The following is a 19,342-nucleotide window of genomic DNA, read 5'->3' on the forward strand; positions in this document are numbered from 1 at the left end:
TTTCTAGTCCACATGACAAAATTCACCAAGATAACTGGCAGTAATTGGCATCCTAGCGGACAATCTTAGCAGAGGGGGCAAGGACAGCATGGGCATGGGAACTGAACTTGTCTATCCTTTCTCTGCTAAAGGTGATTCTGCCAGATCAGGGTTAAGGCAAATGGGCAGGGTAGTGCAGGGAAACTAGTTCAGACTGTACTGGACCTGTTGTGTGGATTTTTTTTTAAAGGAACATCTGTCTCTGGCTGTCACTCATATACCCTTCAAAGACATTCTGAAACCCAGTCTTCCATAAAGTAACAAAAAGAATACAGAGAAGAACCTGGTGCATCCAAAAGCATGCCCCTTGCCAGCCATTTTAATTTGTTCCCAGAGCTCATATGTCAGCAGGAGTATCCTGGAACTATTATTTAACAGGCTCACCTCTTCCCCTTTATTTTTTAAAGCACAGCAAAGCTTTTTGAACTAAGTCCATGCATGTAAGGAAGAGAATGAGTTATTGGTCATGAGAAACAGTGATTCTACTTACATTTCTTGTTCTGCACTGTGGCAGGGTGATTCAGATTCAGCTGTCAAAAAGATGCTAACCACATCCACACTTCCCCTTACTATATTTCAAGGCTGATTCTCCTCTCTGGCACTTTGAGTGCAGAAGGTGGGGGCCCGCAAAGATTCTAAAAATTAATACTTGCCACTCCAGGCTTGTATTAAACGTCCAAGGTTACAGCTTTTCTCTGACCTTGGATTGGTAGATGCTGCCACCACCCAAGTGCAGAACCCCGGAAGGCACTCTTGGGAGTTCCTTCCTGTGGGGTACCCTCAAGCCCTTTCACACACACACACCCCCGCCCCCAGGGAAGAGATGAGAAGGGGCAGGGGGGAATTCAGCTGTTGCCACCAGCTAATTAAACGTGTGCACAAACCTCTTCAGACACAAAAATCCAATTCTGTTCTTAAGGTAAAGTTTATTAATTAAAAAAAAAAGAGAGAGAGAAAATACATCTGGGAATTTAGGCTTTTGCTAGATTAAAAAAAAAACTACAAGGATTAAGTATTAAGAATAGCTTTTTTGAGATCCAGTTTAAGGTTACAAGCAAAAAAGAAAAGTACTTGGGGTTAGCACAGAGGAATCCGCAAGCCATAAAAAATAAAAGAAATAAACCTAATCACATCTTCCTAGACATTTCCTGATCTACTTACATATCTGGAGTTTTAAATGAGTAATTTCTAGGTATGATACTGATGATTTTTCAGACCTGGCCCAAAGCTTCTTACAGCATAACTGCAGCCCTGTCTGCCTCTCCCCAGAGAACAACGACAGACAAAAGGGTAGCCTTGTTTCAATTTTAAAAAGTTCTAGCCTTCCCACTGGCTCTTTTGGCCATGTGCCCACTCACTTCCTTTTACCTATGCATCACAATGAGACTTTTTAACCCTTTACAGGTAAAGTAATTAGAGAACAGCTACTAAGAGGGATTTTATAGCTAGTGGCTGGCGTCCATAAAAGGGAGCTACCCCCCACCCTTTATTTATCACATTATATATTGGCTATCTTCTAATCAGGCTTAGCAGCAGTGATGGTGGCTGTACCATATGGTGATTCCAATTCTCAACTCCAACACAGCTTGGGCTGTCATTTGCCTGTGCACAAAATAGGTATAAATGGTTCCACATCAAAATCACTACCATTCACGCTGGGTTTTTTAAAACCTTCATAGGCACTGATATAAATGGCTATATAAGATGCAAAGCAGTAGAGCAGCAGATCCAGGGTTTTATTTCTATTCTCATTGAAATCAATGAGCATTTTGCCATCATGTTCAGTGGCATCAGAATCAGGCCCAACACACTGATTCACAGAATCATAGAGTATCAGAGTTGGAAGGGGTCTCAGGAGGTCATCTAGTCCAACCCCCTGCTCAAAGCAGGACCAATCCCCAACTAAATCATCCCAGCTAGGGCTTTGTCAAGCCTGACCTTAAAAACCTCTAAGGAAGGAGATTCCACCACCTCCCTAGGTAACCCATTCCAGTGCTTACCACCCTCCGAGTGAAAAAGTTTTTCCTAATATCAGGGGTGAAAGTAAAATACAGCTCTTACCGGTACAGGTCCCACTCTTTCCCCCCTGGAAGGGGCGGGGCCTCAGGCAGAAGGGGCGGGGCCAAGGGTGGAAGTAAGTTACATTTCTTACCCCTACAGTCCAAACACAAGCAACCCACCTCTCCTACATACTTCATGGATCCCTCCCATTGTGTGACTTAGCTATAGAAAATAAAGCTACTATTACTACTATCTGTACTGTCTGTAATAAAACTTTACTATTGGAATAAGCCTGAAAACTCACTGTCACATTTTTCTCCTTGTCCTCCCTCCTCCTCCTCCAGCCAGGCTGCCGACGGGGCTAGGCTCCGCATTCCCCCAACCCCCGCACGCTGCAGGGGCTCCCCTCTAGCTTGTAGCAGGGAGCAGGGGGACTGGCTGAGGAAGAAGCCTCCCCCGGTAGCCTGCCGCCTGCATAAGAACAGTTTAAACTTAGCTGTTCACTCAGTGGTCTGAACCATGGGATTCGGGGCTATTTCTGGCTTCCTTGTTAATTTCACTCAGGGTTGTTGCTGGGACCGGGGGTGGGGGGGTTGTGTGAGACCAAGGCAGGGGCAGAATACAATAGCCATTTGGCCGCACAGCTTAAATCCAGATGTGACAGTGAGTTTTCCCCTTCCACTGGCTTTTATTAGCTCTGGATTTAAGCTGTGCGGAGTTACGCACTCGTGAGGTCTCACTTATGCATTTAGAAGAAGAATTAGGATTGAATTGTATTCCAGCAGCTCATTCTCCCACTTTGATTAATTTGTATTTAGCATCTACAACAACTGGAAAGTGATGATCCTCCAGTCATATGATTATGCTCAGGTTTTTCTGTCTTTGCTTCACATAGCTGGCTAGAGGCCCCACTCACACCATACAAACTTTTTGTATGATACATAGTCAGTATTAATTCACATTTTAATTGCATGCATTTCTCTAAACCAATCATGCATTAAGTAAAGGAGCTAATGGTAAAATATATTTTTGAGGCTACAGTCGGAGCACCAACAGGGCTGACATGGGAGCAGAAGTGACCCAGGACAGCATTTCTGCAAGTGCAATAGTGTAATCTGTAGCTTTTGTGGTGCTACTGCAAAGATATTTTAAAGGATTGGTTTTAAATCAGATTTGCTTCCAGATACATTTGGATGCAACTTTTTCTATAGACATACTGAGGGAAACAAAATACACACCTTTTCAGAGATATATGCAATAGTATTTAAGGGTGGGCCTTTGGGGAGCGGGGTATATAAATATAAGCAGATATATATTTCAGATCTGGTCAAAATTTTCCAAATTCCAAGTTTAACTTTTTTTTTATGGCACGATCTACTTTGCAATTATTTTGGGGGGGAGTAGAGTGTATTTCCAATTCACTATACATCTGCTTTGAAGTGTTTCAACAGTTGAAAGATGTTGATGCTTTTCAAAATTGAAAAAAATCAGTAAAGGGGGTTTGGTTTGGTTTTGTTTTTTAATTCCCACAAAAAGTTGTTGTTGTTGTTTTTTTCCCAGACACCTCTAATATAGAGACATCTGCAAAGATTGTACTGGACATTCTGCGAATTAGGATTTATTATAGTGTTTGGAGATATGTCTGCCAGTGCCAAGTTCTGTTCTTAGTTATATGGGTTTTAACCAAAACCAGGTTTCTCTTTAGTAACACACACCAAAATCTCGGATTGATTAAAAATAAATAAATACAAATTATTACCCCAATCTCCAGGGATACTGTTTATTTTAGTCTGTTAGCATAATAAATAAACAAAAGGTGATGCCTACCACAGACTCCTCTATCTACAATCCCAGACCCCCTATTCCTTTATAATCTTGAAGAGCAGTGATTATAAGAAGAGAAACACAATTAGTCCAAATTCCAGGAGAGTCACCCTTCTAGTTATCCAGGCTAGGGAATTTACTTGTGGTGTACCTGGGTGGTATCTCAGCTCCCTAGCCAGGCTCAGGCCAGGTTAGCATATTACACAGTTTCAAATTTGAAGACAAACAATGACAGCTTGTTTAATCCTACTGATCCTGGATTAATCTCTATAGTAGACACAGGGTTGTAATAGGGTTAATGATTATGGACCAGCTTTGTATGGTGCACTGCCGGTCCAGAATTGTTTCTGCACTAAATTCTGAAGGGCTAGTATACCACATCACAAATACTATATCTCCTTCAGTCCATTCATTATGGATTTGTAACAGACATCAGAATTTTACCCCAGCTGCTGCTACTGTAAAAGGAGCATAGCTTTTGTTTGGTTGTTTTTTGGACAAAAGTATATAGCTCTAGTTAGCGTGCTGCTATCTGAAAACTGCATATATGGAATCCATTTTAGGAGCATAGTGTAATCCTGACTTTAGGAAGAATTCTTTTACTTCTTGCTGTCAGCCAAGATGTATTTCCATAGTGTGTTAACTGGCAACATGTCATGTGCAAATCTATAGTTACCAGCATGAATATTTGCATACTGGAACATTGTGTTAATTTGAGACAATCAGCAGAGGAGTTTGGTTCTATGAACAAAATATAAGCGGGTTGTGGCAGGCATAATCTTAATGTCAATGAGGGCTCTATGCATAAATTGGCATGACTATAGCCTTTAAAATACATATTCTTGGACGTAATCTCAGATGGGAAAGTTTTGATCCTGTGTGTTAACATTTCATATTCTAACCAATTTAAAGAGCACAATGCAAAATCAGCCAGAGCCAACGGACATTCTGGAAATCAAGTACTTATGATCCTGCAAGTTATTTTACCTAATATTTAGATATTATCCATTCATTAATACTATGCAAAATTGTCACTGAATATGGAAGGTTTTATTACAGAATAATTATATCATTACTAGTACACATTTTATGACATCAGAGTACCCAAATTTGCCCAGCTCTAAGAGATTGCAAGATCTTATTGATTTTGTGATAAAGCAACTACAAGTCTCGAATAACAATGGAAATCATGTACTGAGCATTGTTCTCAGTGTGCTATAAGTCACAGCCTAATCATTCAGTTTACTTCCCAGTAATTACCTGTGGACTTTTAAATTATTCCCTCACTCTTGATGTTCATTAGTCACTGGAAATGAAAATGGCACGGAAACCAATAGTGCATAATTTGGAACATTTTTAATGTTTATGGATTTCTGAGCATGATGAGAAAATTGTAGTACTGCTGCTCCTTCTCCTGGATCGATATAGACACATATGAGGAACCATAACGACAGTCTTCTCAAGGACAATGATTTAACAACATTGGAAGTAGTGCTCGTACTACTGATTTTTTACATTTCCATTAGTGAACATGGGGAACTGCGGATTTTTTTGTTAAACCCAAAAACATAAAGAAAACTTTTGACTAAACTGCTTTTGGCACAAATATTTGATTATTTTAAATCTGTATCCACTGTGTTTAATGAGAGGCCTCTAAGGTCTTAGCTGTTCTGGTCCGATACTTCTCTTAATTGTATGGCCTTGCAGATCACAATTTCTGTTCTCTCTGAACTATGGTTACAATTCCACAGTGTAAGAGAAATTGTCAACCAGAAAAAGTTTCATAGCAACTTAAAGCAGTTTTGATAAGCCTCCCCCAACCCTAAACTGAAGTGTCATAATTAAATGTTGACTCACTCTTCCTATGTACACACATTAAGATGGCCTTGATTTGAGATATCTATGTAATTGTATTAAATTGCAGATTCAAATGAATCAGCTCAACAGTTGACATATCCCATCCTTTAGAAATAGCTTATTAGCATATAGATATTTTTAAAATATTCAGTTCTTCAAAATTGCTTAAATCAAACTTAGTTTATTTTTTCAGACTAATATTTTAAGATCTGGTTTAACATCAAATCCAATAAAAATCAAACAGAAAAATGTAATGTGCTTATTAATTTTAATTCCGTTTCTAACAGAATAGGTCTTATTTTCTTCTTGCACCAAAGGTGCTGTGTACATTTGAAAATGTAGTCCCCTGTTTCTGCAAGTGGATTGATACAGCTACAGAACTGGGTTCTTAGCCTAAATTCAGTAACAGTTTCCTTTGGTTTCAACAATGAAAAACAATTCAATAAGACCATGAGGTAGTGTAAGCTAATATGCCAAAGCTGCTTTTCCATAGATTGTCATGGATTTTATTGTAATGGGGACATTTTTAATAAGTGTTATGAGCAAGGTTAAACCTTGTTATGGATTGAGGTTAAACCTCACTGAGATTGATGGGTTTGAACACATACTTCACTTAGCATAACCATAAGGATAAGCCCACACCTAGGAAAAAAGAGTTGGTGAACTTGCCCAGGAGTTTTTGCTCAGTATTGTTTTGCTCAGTATTGAATTGTGTGTGTGTGAGGGAAGGGAAAACTGAAAAACACCAAAACTGAGAACAGACAAGAAAAGAGAGAGAGAGAAATGCAAAAGCAAAAAGCAGGAAAGACGAGCAGTAGCCTGAGAGCACAGTGTGATGCTGGAAAGAGCTAAGAGCATACTTTGGAGTTGGCTAAAGAGGCTTGGGGCTGTAAACTAAAAGACTGCTGCTTTAGTTCTTTGTGCCTGCTGTGTTCAAACAAGCAGGACTTTGTAAATAAACAAGATTGAATAAACAAAATACCAGACTTCACCAATTCCTCCTTTTAACTGGAACATCCCAGGGCCACAAACTTTGACTAGCTACTTGCTTCATAAACATTCAGATCCGTCTTCACTATTGTTTGATTGGAATAATCAGATTCCATTCAAAACTTCTCATTTAGTTCATATTGTACTCTAAATATGACCCCACTTGCAAATACATTGTCCCAATTAAAAAAAAATGCAGAAACAGAAGTAGTCTATTTCTGTTTAAAATTAAGGGGATCTCCCTTATGAATGGTCCTAACTAAGAAGTGAGCCAGTGAGGGAAAGAATATTCAACTTCCCTTATTTGCTGGAACACGAGTACCATATAGGCAAACAATAAATGGATAGCCATTAGTTGTATTGGTCACAGCTGAATATGAAGTTTTATCTCATGTGGTGGTGAGCGTTAGCAGTGACCCAGTTCCCACATGGTGGTGTCTAAAGTGCTACACTTGTTTTCCCTGTTGCTCAATGAGGAAACAACTATGATGCCTAGGGTATGGTACTTCTATTATTGTACTGCAGGTAAATAGTGATCTAGTAACTATTCTTGTTCACTGTAATGACATGAACAATTTCTACTACAGAGCTTTAAAAAATTACATATGAGCTAGTTTTGAATACTGTCAGCTGATGTCCACCTAAATGCCCATGATTACATGAATGGCCAGGACCACCATAGTTGTACTTTTCTCCTAGAATTGTTATATGTAAAACTGTAGTAATATCAATATATCAGGCAATCACTATTACCCAGTGGGGTAAGGAGCACTCTGTAGGAAGACTTCATCTTTTCTTTTTTCTCTCGCTGACATGTGGGGAGCAGTGAGGAGACATAGACACGGATAGGGGAGATAAACTATCTCTAACAGTCAATCTATTGTTTTTTTCTGGTTACACGACAGAACAGAAAAAGGCAGTTGTTGACATGGTAAACATTTAACTGTGGTGTGTCCAAAGATTTCCCCAAAGATGAGTGTTTTTTTCATATATTCTTTAATTATCTGGAAAAGGGGAATGAGAACTAATGAACAAAATATGTAAGTAACACATTATTATTTAATATGTTCAAGGCTAGACACAACTGAGAAACTTCAGAGGGACCTAACAAAGCTAGATAAATTGTCAGCACATAGGCAAATGGCATTTGATCTTGAGAAATAGAATGCAGTTCACATTGGAAGAAATAATTTGAGTTAACCATAAATATTGCTAGGTTCTCAATTTAATTTAGCTGTAGCCACTTTGGACAAAAGATCCAGACATCAATTGTGGACAGGTCAATGAAAAATTTGGTCAATTGGTAGCAACAGTCAAAGAAAAAAAAGAAGTTAGGATGGAATAGAAAATAATTCTGAAAATAGTGGAATGCTATCATATGAGTTGAATACTGAGCTCACATATGGCTACCCAATTTTATAAAAGATATAGTGGGAAAAGATACACAGAAAGAGGCAACAGAAAATGATTAATGTCACGGAAAGACAAGCATGTGAAGCAATACTGTTCAATTTACAGAGGAGAATAATAAAAGGAAATGAATTCCATAAACTGCATAATTCACTTATGGAGTTCACTGCCATAAAATATCAGCATCAAAGATTTAGAAAAGCAGTTGACTGACATATAATGAATCCATAGATACATTAGAATAAAGAGTAATAGAGCCTGATTTTCAGAGGTGCTGAGGACTTTCCGCCCTTTTGTGCTTCACTTCTGCTGCTGAAGTGCTAGAAATCAAGTGGAAGTGCCTTAACTGCAAGTCCCCCCAAGTATGGGCATTCCTCAGTTGTGGGTTGTGAAGGCTGTGCAGGGACTCAATCTGCCCGCCTCATCTTGAGGCAGCAGAAAGGATGTAACTGGGGGAAAGCAAGCACACTTTTAGAATCTGTGGACGCTCATTCTTCCTTGTCGCTGCCTGACCTTGGGGCTCTACATGTATGCTTGATCAACCCCGAAGCCTGCTCTACCTTAGACTGCAGAGTCGGGGTTCCCCAATGGTAGCCTAAAGCCATCTTTGTTCCCTGCCTTGGATTCTGCACTGTGTGCAGTGCAGCCAAACTCAAGAACAGACCCATATTTTGTGATACATGATGCTCAAGTAACACAACACTGGAGCCAAAACGTCTAGAGAATTTACTTACATATGTACATATAAGTAATATTGAAGATTGAATTTCTTGGTTTGTCATGACAGTTACAGTGAACAACTTGGGAAAAAAATTGTCTGAAGGGAATTTAGCCCTGTCTTTAATTTGATCTATTTCCCTTAAACTTACGTCTTCTATTGCATTTCAAATTCAAGCCAGGAATATTAAAAGACTCTCAGAAATGCTTAAACTTGTGTTCAAATGCATGTGTGTCACTCCCATTGAAGTCAATGAGGCGCACACTTAATTTGAGGGCAGATTTCAGTTCTTCCAATTGTCCTTTTGAGTGTCAGCCACTTCATCATTTCACTTTTCTGAAACACGCACACGCACACACACACACACACACACACACACACACACACACACACGGCTTTTATTTTTGGTGGTCTTGCTCCAACTTTTCTTGACAATTAAAATTATATGATAAGCCCTTCAAATCTGTGAAAATCCATTTGTTCTCACTGTGAAGAAGAGGAGGAAGTCTGGCAGCAGATAACTTTTGTTGGAGGACTTGCTTTCTATGCCAATCATTGTCCTTATTTTGCTCCCTGGAATATGCCTGGCACACGTAGAGTAGTCATGCTATTTTACAAGATAGAGGACAATGTTCTATGGGAAGCTTTTAAGAATAACTCATGTAATTTAGTGTGCTTAATGTCAAACAAGGGTCCATACTACAACAGAAGTACTCTAAATGTCAACACAAATCAATTTTGCAAATGTCAAACTGACATTAATGAAAACCCATCTCTCTCATCATAAATGCCTTCATAATTCATAATAAATGTTACAACATCTTACATCACAACCATTTTATAACACAGGAAATAATTCCAGCTGAACTCTTTATTGGGGATTCAGTTTCCTAATTCAGATGAATCATTTACAAGCATACCCATTATAATGATAGAAATGTGTGTTCAAACAGATAATATAGGTATAAAATATACACTTGCAAAACAAGGCTATGCAAAGTCTTTCGCAAAATGCTACAAATCCTTGAACAGTCTTGAAACGATAGATTTAATGGAAAGAGACACTTAATGGAGGAAACCTGGACAATCACATTAAAAATTAAAGCCAAACAGCGCATGGCTGTAGACATGTACATATTTCTTATTTATATACAAATGTATCATATATATAAATTAAAACTATTCAAATACGGAAAACCTTTCCTACTAATACCGGTTAGAATTTTTTAATGTGTTTCAGCAATGCTTTCATCCCTGCCATAGTGTTGTTCCACAAATATTTGAGCAATTCACCTTTACTGGCACAGATTTCAAAGGTGAAAGCATGAGTGTTCATGAAAAATTAACTAAAAATTAATTAAACGCAAACAGGTTTCAGAGTGGCATCCATGTTAGTCTGTATCAGCAAAAAGAACGAGGAGTACTTGGACACCTTAGAGACTAACACATTTATCTGGGCATAAGCTTCCATGGGCTAAAGCCCGCTTCATCAGATTCATGCAGTGGAAAATACAATAGGAAGATATATATAGATATAGATTTAGATTAGATATATACACACAGAGAATATGAAAAACATGGATGTTGCCATACCGCCTCTAACGAGACTAATCAATTAAGGTGGGCTATTATCAGCAGGAGAAAAAAAACCTTTTGTAGTGATAAAAGGTTGGCCCATTTCAAACAGTTGAGAAGAAGGCGTGAGTAACAGTGGGGGGAAATTAGCATGGGGAAATAGTTTTTACTTTGCGTAATGACCCATCCACATCCAGTCCTTATTCAAGCCTAATTTAATGGTGTCCAGTTTGCAAATTAATTCCAGTTCTGCAGTTTCTCGTTGGAGTCTGTTTTTGAAGTTTTTTTGTTGAAGAATTGCCACTTTTAGGTCTGTAATTGAGTGACCAGCGAGGTTGAAGTGTTCTCAGTCTGGTTTTTGAATGTTATAATTCTTGACATCTGATTTGTGTCCATTTATTCTTTTGCGTAGAGACTGTCTGGTTTGGCCAATGTACATGGCAGAGGGGCATTGCTGGCACATGATGGCATATATCACATTGGTAGATGTGCAGGTGAGTGAGCCTCTGATGGTGTGGCTGATGTGGTTAGGTCCTATGATGGTGTCCCTTGAATAGATATGTGGACAGAGTTGGCAACGGGCTTTGTTGCAAGGATAGGTTCCTGGGTTAGTGTTTTTGTTGTGTGGTGCGTGGTTGTTCATGCGTATTTGGTTCAGGTTGGGGGGCTGTCTGTAAGCGAGGGCTGGCCTGTCTCCCAAGATCTGTGAGAGTGAGGGATCGTCTTTCAGGATATGCAAAGTTATTCTTGCCAGAAGTGCTGGCATAGAATCATAGAATATCAGGGTTGGAAGGGACCTCAGGAGGTCCCCTAGTCCAACCCCCTGCTCAAAGCAGGACCAATCCCCAATTAAATCATCCCAGCCAGGGCTTTGTCAAGCCTGACCTTAAAAACTTCTAAGGAAGGGGATTCCACCACCTCCCTAGGTAACGCATTCCAGTGTTTCACCACCCTCCTAGTGAAAAAGTTTTTTCTAATATCCAACCTAAACCTCCCCCACTGCAACTTGAGACCATTACTCCTTGTTCTGTCATCTGCTACCACTGAGAACAGTCTAGATCCATCCTCTTTGGAACCCCCTTTCAGGTAGTTGAAAGCAGCTATCAAATCCCCCCTCATTCTTCTCTTCCGCAGACTAAACAATCCCAGTCCCCTCAGCCTCTCCTCATAAGTCATTGTTCCAGTCCCCTAATCATTTTTGTTGCCCTCCGCTGGACGTTTTCCAATTTTTCCACATCCTTCTTGGCATTGGCCTTCTTGGCAACAATGGCACACTGTTGACTCATATCCAGCTTCTTGTCCACTGTAACCCCTCGGTCCTTTTCTGCAGAACTGCTGCCTAGCCATTCGGTCGCTAGTCTGTAGCAGTGCATGGGATTCTTCCATACTAAGTGCAGGACTCTGCACTTGTCCTTGTTGAACCTCATCAGATTTCTTTTGGCCCAATCCTCTAATTTATCTAGTTCCCTCTGTATCCTATCTCTACCCTCCAGTGTATCTACCTCTCCTCCCAGTTTAGCGTCATCTGAAAACTTGCTGAGGATGCAATCCACACCATCCTCCAGATCATTAATGAAGATATTGAACAAAACTGGCCCGAGGACCGACCCTTGGGGCACTCCACTTTATACCGGCTGCCAACTAGACATGGAGCCATTGATCACTACCCATTGAGCCCGACAATAGAGCCAGCTTCCTGTCCACCTTATAGTCCTTTCATCCAGCCCATACTTCTTTAACTTGCTAGCAAGAATACTGTGGGAGACTGTGCAAAAAGCTTTGCTAAAGTCAAGGAACAACACATCCACTGCTTTCCCCTCATCCATAGAGCCAGTTATCTCATCAAAGAAGGCAATTAGATTAGTCAGGCATGACTTGCCCTTGGTGAATCCATGCTGACTGTTCCTGATCACTTTCCTCTTGTCTAAGTGCTTCAGAATTGATTCCTTGAGGACCTGCTCCATGATTTTTCCAGGGACTGAGGTGAGGCTGACTGGCCTGTAGTTCCCAGGATCCTCCTCCTTCCCTTTTTTAAAGATCCTCCTCCTTCCCTTTTTTAAAGATGGGCTCTACATTAGCCTTTTTCCAGTCATCTGAGACCTCCCCCGATCGCCATGAATTTTCAAAGATAATGACCAATGGCTCTGCAATCACATCTGCCAACTCCTTTAGCACTCTCGGATGCAGCGCATCCGGCCCCATGGACTTGTGCTCGTCCAGCTCTTCTAAATAGTCGTGAACTACTTCTTTCTCCACAGAGGCCTGGTCACCTCCTCCCCATGCTGTGCTGCCCAATGCAGTAGTCTGGGAGCTGACCTTGTTCCTGAAGACAGAGGCAAAAAAAGCATTGAGTACATTAGCTTTTTCCACATCCTCTGTCACTAGGTTGCCTCCCTTATTCTGTAAGGGGCCCACACTTTCCTTGACTTTCTTCTTGTTGCTAACATACCTGAAGAAACCCTTCTTGTTACTCTTAACATCTCTTGCTAGCTGCAACTCCAGGTGTGATTTGGCCTTCCTGATTTCACTCCTGCATGCCCAAGCAATATTTTTATACTCTTCCCTGGTCATTTGTCCAATCTTCCACTTCTTGTAAGCCTCTTTTTTGTGTTTAAGATCAGCAAGGATTTCACTGTTAAGCCAAGCTGGTCGCCTGCCATATTTACTATTCTTTCTACACATCAGGATGGTTTGTCCCTGTAACTTCAATAAGGATTCTTTAAAATACAGCCAGTTCTCCTGGACTCCTTTCCCCCTCATGTTATTCTCCCAGGGGATCCTGCACATCAGTTCTCTGAGGGAGTCAAAGTCTGCTTTTCTGAAGTCCAGGGTCCGTATTCTGCTGCTCTCCTTTCTTCCCTGTGTAAGGATCCTGAACTCGACCATCTCGTGGTCACTGCCTCCCAGGTTCCCATCCACTTTTGCTTCCCTACTAATTTTTCCCGGTTTGTGAGCAGCAGGTCAAGAAGAGCTCTGCCCCTAGTTGGTTCCTCCAGCCCTTGCACCAGGAAATTGTCCCCTACACTTTCCAAAAGCTTCCTGGATTGTCCGTGCACCGCTGTATTGCTCTCCCAGCAGATATCAGGGTGATTGAAGTCTCCCATAAGAATCAGGGCCTGCGATCTAGTAACTTCTGTTAGTTGCTGGAAGAAAGCCTCATCCACCTCAACCCCCTGGTCCGATGGTCTATCGCAGACTCCCACTACGACATCACGCTTGTTGCTCACGCTTCTAAACTTAATCCAGAGACACTCAGGTTTTTCTGCAGTTTCATACCAGAGCTCTGAGCAGTCATACCGCTTTCTTACATACAATGCAACTCCCCCACCTTTTCTGTCCTGCCTATCCTTCCTGAACAGTTTATACCCATCCATGAGAATACTCCAGTCATGTGAGTTATCCCACCAAGTCTCTGTTATTCCAATTACATCATAATTCCTTGACTGTACCAGGACTTCCAGTTCTCCCTGCTTGTTTCCCAGGCTTCATGCATTTGTGAATAGGCACTTGAGATAACTTGCTGTTTGTCCTATTTTCTTTGTATGAGGCAGGAGCCCTCCCCTTTCGCGCTCTCCTGCTCGTGCTTCCTCCCAGTATCCCACTTCCCCACTTACCTCAGGGCTTTGGTCTTCTTCCCCCAGTGAACCTAGTTTAAAGCCCTCCTCACTAGGTTAGCCAGCCTGCTTGCAAAGATGCTCTTCCCTCTCTTCGTTAAGTGGAGCCCGTCTCTGCCTAGCACTCCTCCTTCCTTGGAACACCATCCCATGGTCAAAGAATCCAAAGCCTTCTCTCCGACATCACCTATGTAGCTATTCGTTGACTTCCACGATTCGACGGTCTCTACCCAAGCCTTTTTATTCCACGCGGAGGATGGATGAGCACACCAATTGCACCTCAGACTCCTTTATCCTTCTTCCCAGAGCCACATAGTCTTCAGTGATCCGCTCAAGGTCATTCTTGGCAGTATCATTGGTGCCCACGTGGAGAAGTAGGAAGGGGTAGTGATCCAAGGGCTTGATGAGTCTCGGCAGTCTCTCCATCACATCGTGAATTCTAGCTCCTGGCAAGCTGCAGACTTCTCGGTTTTCCTGGTTAGGGCGGCAGATAGATGACTCAGTCCCCCTGAGGAGAGAGTCCCTGACCACCACCACCTACCTCCTCATCTTGGGAGCCGTGGTCATGGAACCCTCATCCCTAGGACAGTGCATCTCATGCCTTCCAATCAGTGGAGTCTCCTTCTGTTCCCTTCCCTCAGATGTATCATCTAGTCCACTCTCCACATTAGTACCTGTGGAGAGAACATGAAAACGGTTGCTTAGCTGTATCTGCGTTGCTGGTACATGGACGCTTCCCTTTCTTCTTCTGGAGGTCACATGCTGCCAAATTTCTTCACTGTCCTTCTGTCCCCACTGCGCAGCCTGCTCTGAATCTTCAGAACATTGTGCCTGTAGAAGCATATCCAGACATCTATCCAGGAAATGTTCAGTTTCTCTTATGCAACGCAGGGTCGATACTTGTTTCTCCAGACCTTGAACCTTCTCTTCCAATATGGAGACCAGCTTGCACTTTGTACAGACAAAGTCGCTTCTGTCCTGTGGAAGAAAGACAAACATGGCACATGCAGTGCAGGTCACAAGAGCTGAACACTCCCCATCCATATTACCTTCCATCTACGAGCTTCCTCAGGAGTTGTAGTAACTACTCAGAGAAGCCGACAAGATATAAGCCTCAGTGGGCTCTCCCTAGGCGAACTCCCAGGCAAATGCCCTCTGTTAGCCTCTCTGCTGTTTGCTGTTTAGCTGGTTCCCAGCTGACTGGCTTTTTATAACAGTCAGGCCCACTCAAGGCTCACTTGGAACAAAGCACTCCCAATTCACACTTTTCAAACAACCAATCAAGCACACGGTCAAACTGTCCCCACAACAGAGACTCAGATACTCACCAACACAGCCTCCTTAATGCAGCCCTCTGTTACTCCCTCATGCTCAGTCCAGCCCCAGTTCAGTAGTATAGGTTAACACATACCTCACTTTAAGTACAGGAGTTGTCTGAATGAAGTAAAAATTTGTATTTAAGTGCCATGCTGAATCATGGAACAGAGACCAGGAGGTGCACCTGGCTAAACATAACAAAGCAACATAGCTTTCATTTTGAATATTTTTGATTAACCCCTGGTGTATTTTTTGAAGAGATACTCACTGAATAAATTTGATTTATGAATAGGAATCAATCTGAGGCTATCGCAGTCTGCTCACAAACAGTCTTCCAGGAGTGAAAGAACTTAAATTCATTGAATAAATGATTAATTACAAATTATTCACTCAGCTGTAATAGACATATATAGTGTATACACCAAATACTCCCTGACTAACAAGTAAGTCACGTTATTCCACTTTTGACTGTGTCCATCACAAGTGACATAGTTGTGCTTTGTAAATATATACTGTGACGTTGCCCTCCAATGTTTTATGGAAATGTGCTTATGAGTGTAAATATGATGTAACTGGAATATGCTTTATGCAAAAGGTCTCTTGTAAGGTATCATAACAAAGGTTACAACCTACTGAATATATTCCTCCTATTTGTATGTATGTATCATTCTTGTATCTGAAGCTAGAAATATAAAGTATAACTCTGGGGTCCTATTGTAATTATGCAAAGTGTGGGCCATTGACGGTGGTTTAGAATCTTGATGGCTCCCTTTGACTAGGACAATTACTTATAAATTGCTTTGTTTACTTGCAAGCTTTCCTGTGTTTGTGTAAGCCAGCCCAGGAAGAATGGAGGCTGGGAGGTCTCACAGGACATGTGACCATGTCACATGATGCAGAAATCCATCTTAAATATGGTACTTTTCCATTTAGAAGGAGGGATGGGGACCCAGAGAGACAAAAGATTCCCGCCTTGGGCCAAAGCTATAAAAGGGGGTGGAACATAACAAAGGGGGCTGCCAGCCATGAGAACACATCTGTTTTCCACCTAAGATGTCTGCTGGAACTAACAAGAACCGTACCAGGGGAAAGGATTGGGCCCAGACTAGAAAGGCATCTAGTCTGTGAAAGAAGCTTATTGGAACAACTCTGAGGGTGAGATTTACTTGTATTCAGTTTCTTAATGTATTAGGCTTAGACTTACTTGTTTGCTTTATTTTGTTTGGTGATTTGTTCTGTCTGTTATTACTTGAAACCACTCAAATCCTACTTTTTATTCTTAATAAAATCACTTTTTTGTTTGTTTTTGTTTATTAGTGAACCCAGAGTAAGTAATTAATACCTGGAGGAGCAAACATCTGTGCATATCTCTCTATCAGTGTTATAGAGGGTGGACAATTTATGAGTTTACCCTGTATAAGCTTGTACAGAGTAAAACAGATTTATTTGGGGTTTGGATCATATTGGGAGCTGGGTGGCTGGGTGCTGGAGACAGAGTACCTGCTGAGCAGTTTTTGGTTAAAGTCTGCAGCTTTGGGGGCATGGACCAGACCTGGGTCTGTGTTGCAGCAGGCTAGCATGTCTGGCTCAACAAGGCAGGGTTCTGGAGTCCCAAGCTAACAGGGAAAATGGGCACAGAGGTAATTTCAGCATGTCAGGTGACAGTCCCAAGGGGGTCTCTGTGTCCGAACCCGTCACATATATATCTAGAAACAAAGAATGTAGGCTATACTTGCAGGATGGGGGACTCTATCTTAGGAAACAGTGACTCTGAAGAAGATTTGGGGGTTGTGGTGGATTATTACTTGGACATGAGCTCACAGTGTGATCCTGGGATGCATAAACAGGGAAATCTCAAGGTGAAGTGGAGAGGTTATTTTACCTCTATGTTTGACACTGGTGCGACCACTGGTAGGATACTGTATCCAGTTCTCATGTCCACAGTTCATGAAAGATGTTGATAAATTGGAGAGGGTTCAGAAAAGAGCCATAAGAATGATTAAAGGAATTAGAAGACATGCCTTATAGTGACAGACTCAAGGATCTCAATCTACTTATTTCTGCAAAGAGAAGGTTAAGGGGTGATTAAATACAATCTATAAGTATCTACATGGGGAACAAATATTTAATAATGTGCTTTTCAGTCTAGTAGAGAAAGATATAACATGATCCAATAGCTGGAAGTTGAAGATAGACAGACTGGAAATAAGATATAAATATGTAATGGTTTGAGTAATTAACTATGGGAACAAGTTACCAATGGTTGTGGTGGATTTTCCCTCACTGAATTTTTAAATCAAGATTGAATGGTTTTTTTTTTAACGCTATGCTGTGGGGTTTATTTTGGGATAGTCTATGGGCAGTGTGATATAGGAGGTCGAACTAGATGATTACAATGGCCCCTTCTGGCCTTGAAATCAGTGAATCCATTATTTGCCTATCCACTGTCTGGTGTGGCATTAAATGTATTTTTAAAGTGGTTTGTGGATTGTTAAAAATATATCATGTAGGGATTTTCACACACAAAAAAAAAGACTATTTCCTTGACATAAACACTCATTCACCCCATCCCCAAAAATTATCTGATTTAGCACCGGGTGGGCAAATTCTTGTGAATGTGACCAACTGGTTCATTTTGCTGGTATTTCCCATACTCACCCACATGTTCACAAATAAAAGTATGTTTTAATTTTCAAGAAATGATGTAGAGGGAGAGCACGATACCTAGGTATAACCCAGGGGCAGTTTTAACAGCCATATTCCCCAAGCCACAATAGATCGCCAGGCACTTCCCCTTTTCCCCTGCTACACCACCATTCAGAGGAGTCTGTCACATATGTAGGGCAAAAAGATACAGAAGCTCAGGGCAGGTCTACAATTTAAAATGCTGCATCGGCACAGCTGCACCGATGCAGCTGCACTACTCTAGCGCTTTAAGGAGGATGTTCTGTGCTGACAAGAGTGGAGCTGGGGAAAGCAGGAGATAAGAAACAGCATTCCATCAGAAAAGAAAAAAAAGAGACCCAGGAAGAGAAATGACCTAGGATCTGACCCCTTGCAGAGCAACTTAATTATATATTTCTTGAGAAGATAAACTTTTGATAGTGAAGGTAATTAACCATTGGAACAGCTTATTAAGGAAAGTAATAAATTATTAGGCATTTGAAGTCGTTAATTCGGGGTCGAATGTCTTTTTAAAAAGATATTTTTAGTTCCACGACATGTTATTGTCGTTACTGGGTGAAATTCTATGGCCTGTGTTATGCAGGAAATCAGGTCACATTATCATAAATCGTCCCTATGAATAAGAATATATTGATTTATACATAAAATTAATTTTTCAGACTCAAACAATGATAAATCTCAAAATGTGGATGTCCCTGTTGTGGAAGTAGTAGTATTTGCTATAAGATCTACTACGTGAGAGGTCACTATATCCAGAACAGCATACGATTAAACATTAAAATTCTGTAAGGTTTCTTTGGCCCTGTTCAGTTCTATTGGAAGGTGTGTTTCCTCATCCAGCGATGGAGGCAGTAATCACAGAGTGAATGATACCTTCAGCATGGGAAAGAGATGACCTGTGAATGATCAATGATGTCCTTTGTCACCCCTGCTTTTTGCTTTAATAATGGAACCCCTGGGTAGTTCTTCAGTGATCAACCCCATATTTAAAGGTTTTACTTCAGAATGAACAAAACAGCACTCTTTTTGGATGATATTCTGCTCTTAATCTCGCAGCCTGAAAAATTCTTTACTTGCCAGAAATTTTGTTTACTTGCAAGACATTTTAAACAATTTCTGGGTTTAAGTTGAACAAGTCCTCATTAGAAATTCTGCCTCTTTACATGACAGATTTCAGAATTGAAGGTTTTAAGGCCTGATTTCTCTAGGGTCCAATCTTGTAATGCTATCTAGGGAATCAAAGTATCCAGAAACCTTGGCTTTTCTTTCTTTCTTTTTGTTTTTTAAAGAATTTTACAAACATTTTAGCTTT

At 40.9% G+C, this 19,342-nt stretch overlaps 1 protein-coding gene across 5 annotated transcripts in view; it reads left to right on the forward strand.

Moving 5' to 3' along the window:
* Positions 1–19,342, forward strand: part of CDH18 (cadherin 18) — an 845,073-nt gene that overhangs the window by 117,289 nt on the left and 708,442 nt on the right. The window contains exon 1 of one of the 5 annotated variants that reach the window (XM_074944997.1): positions 10,884–10,908. The exons of 3 other annotated variants lie outside the window; for them this stretch is intronic. The gene's annotated coding sequence lies outside the window, so the exon portion shown is untranslated. Of the gene's footprint in view, positions 1–10,883; positions 10,909–19,342 lie in introns of those variants that run through there. One more of the 5 variants, XM_074944999.1, reaches the window with a different exon arrangement.

This window comes from Natator depressus, chromosome 2 (assembly GCF_965152275.1).
Source record: "Natator depressus isolate rNatDep1 chromosome 2, rNatDep2.hap1, whole genome shotgun sequence".
NCBI classification, from domain to species: Eukaryota; Metazoa; Chordata; order Testudines; family Cheloniidae; genus Natator; species Natator depressus.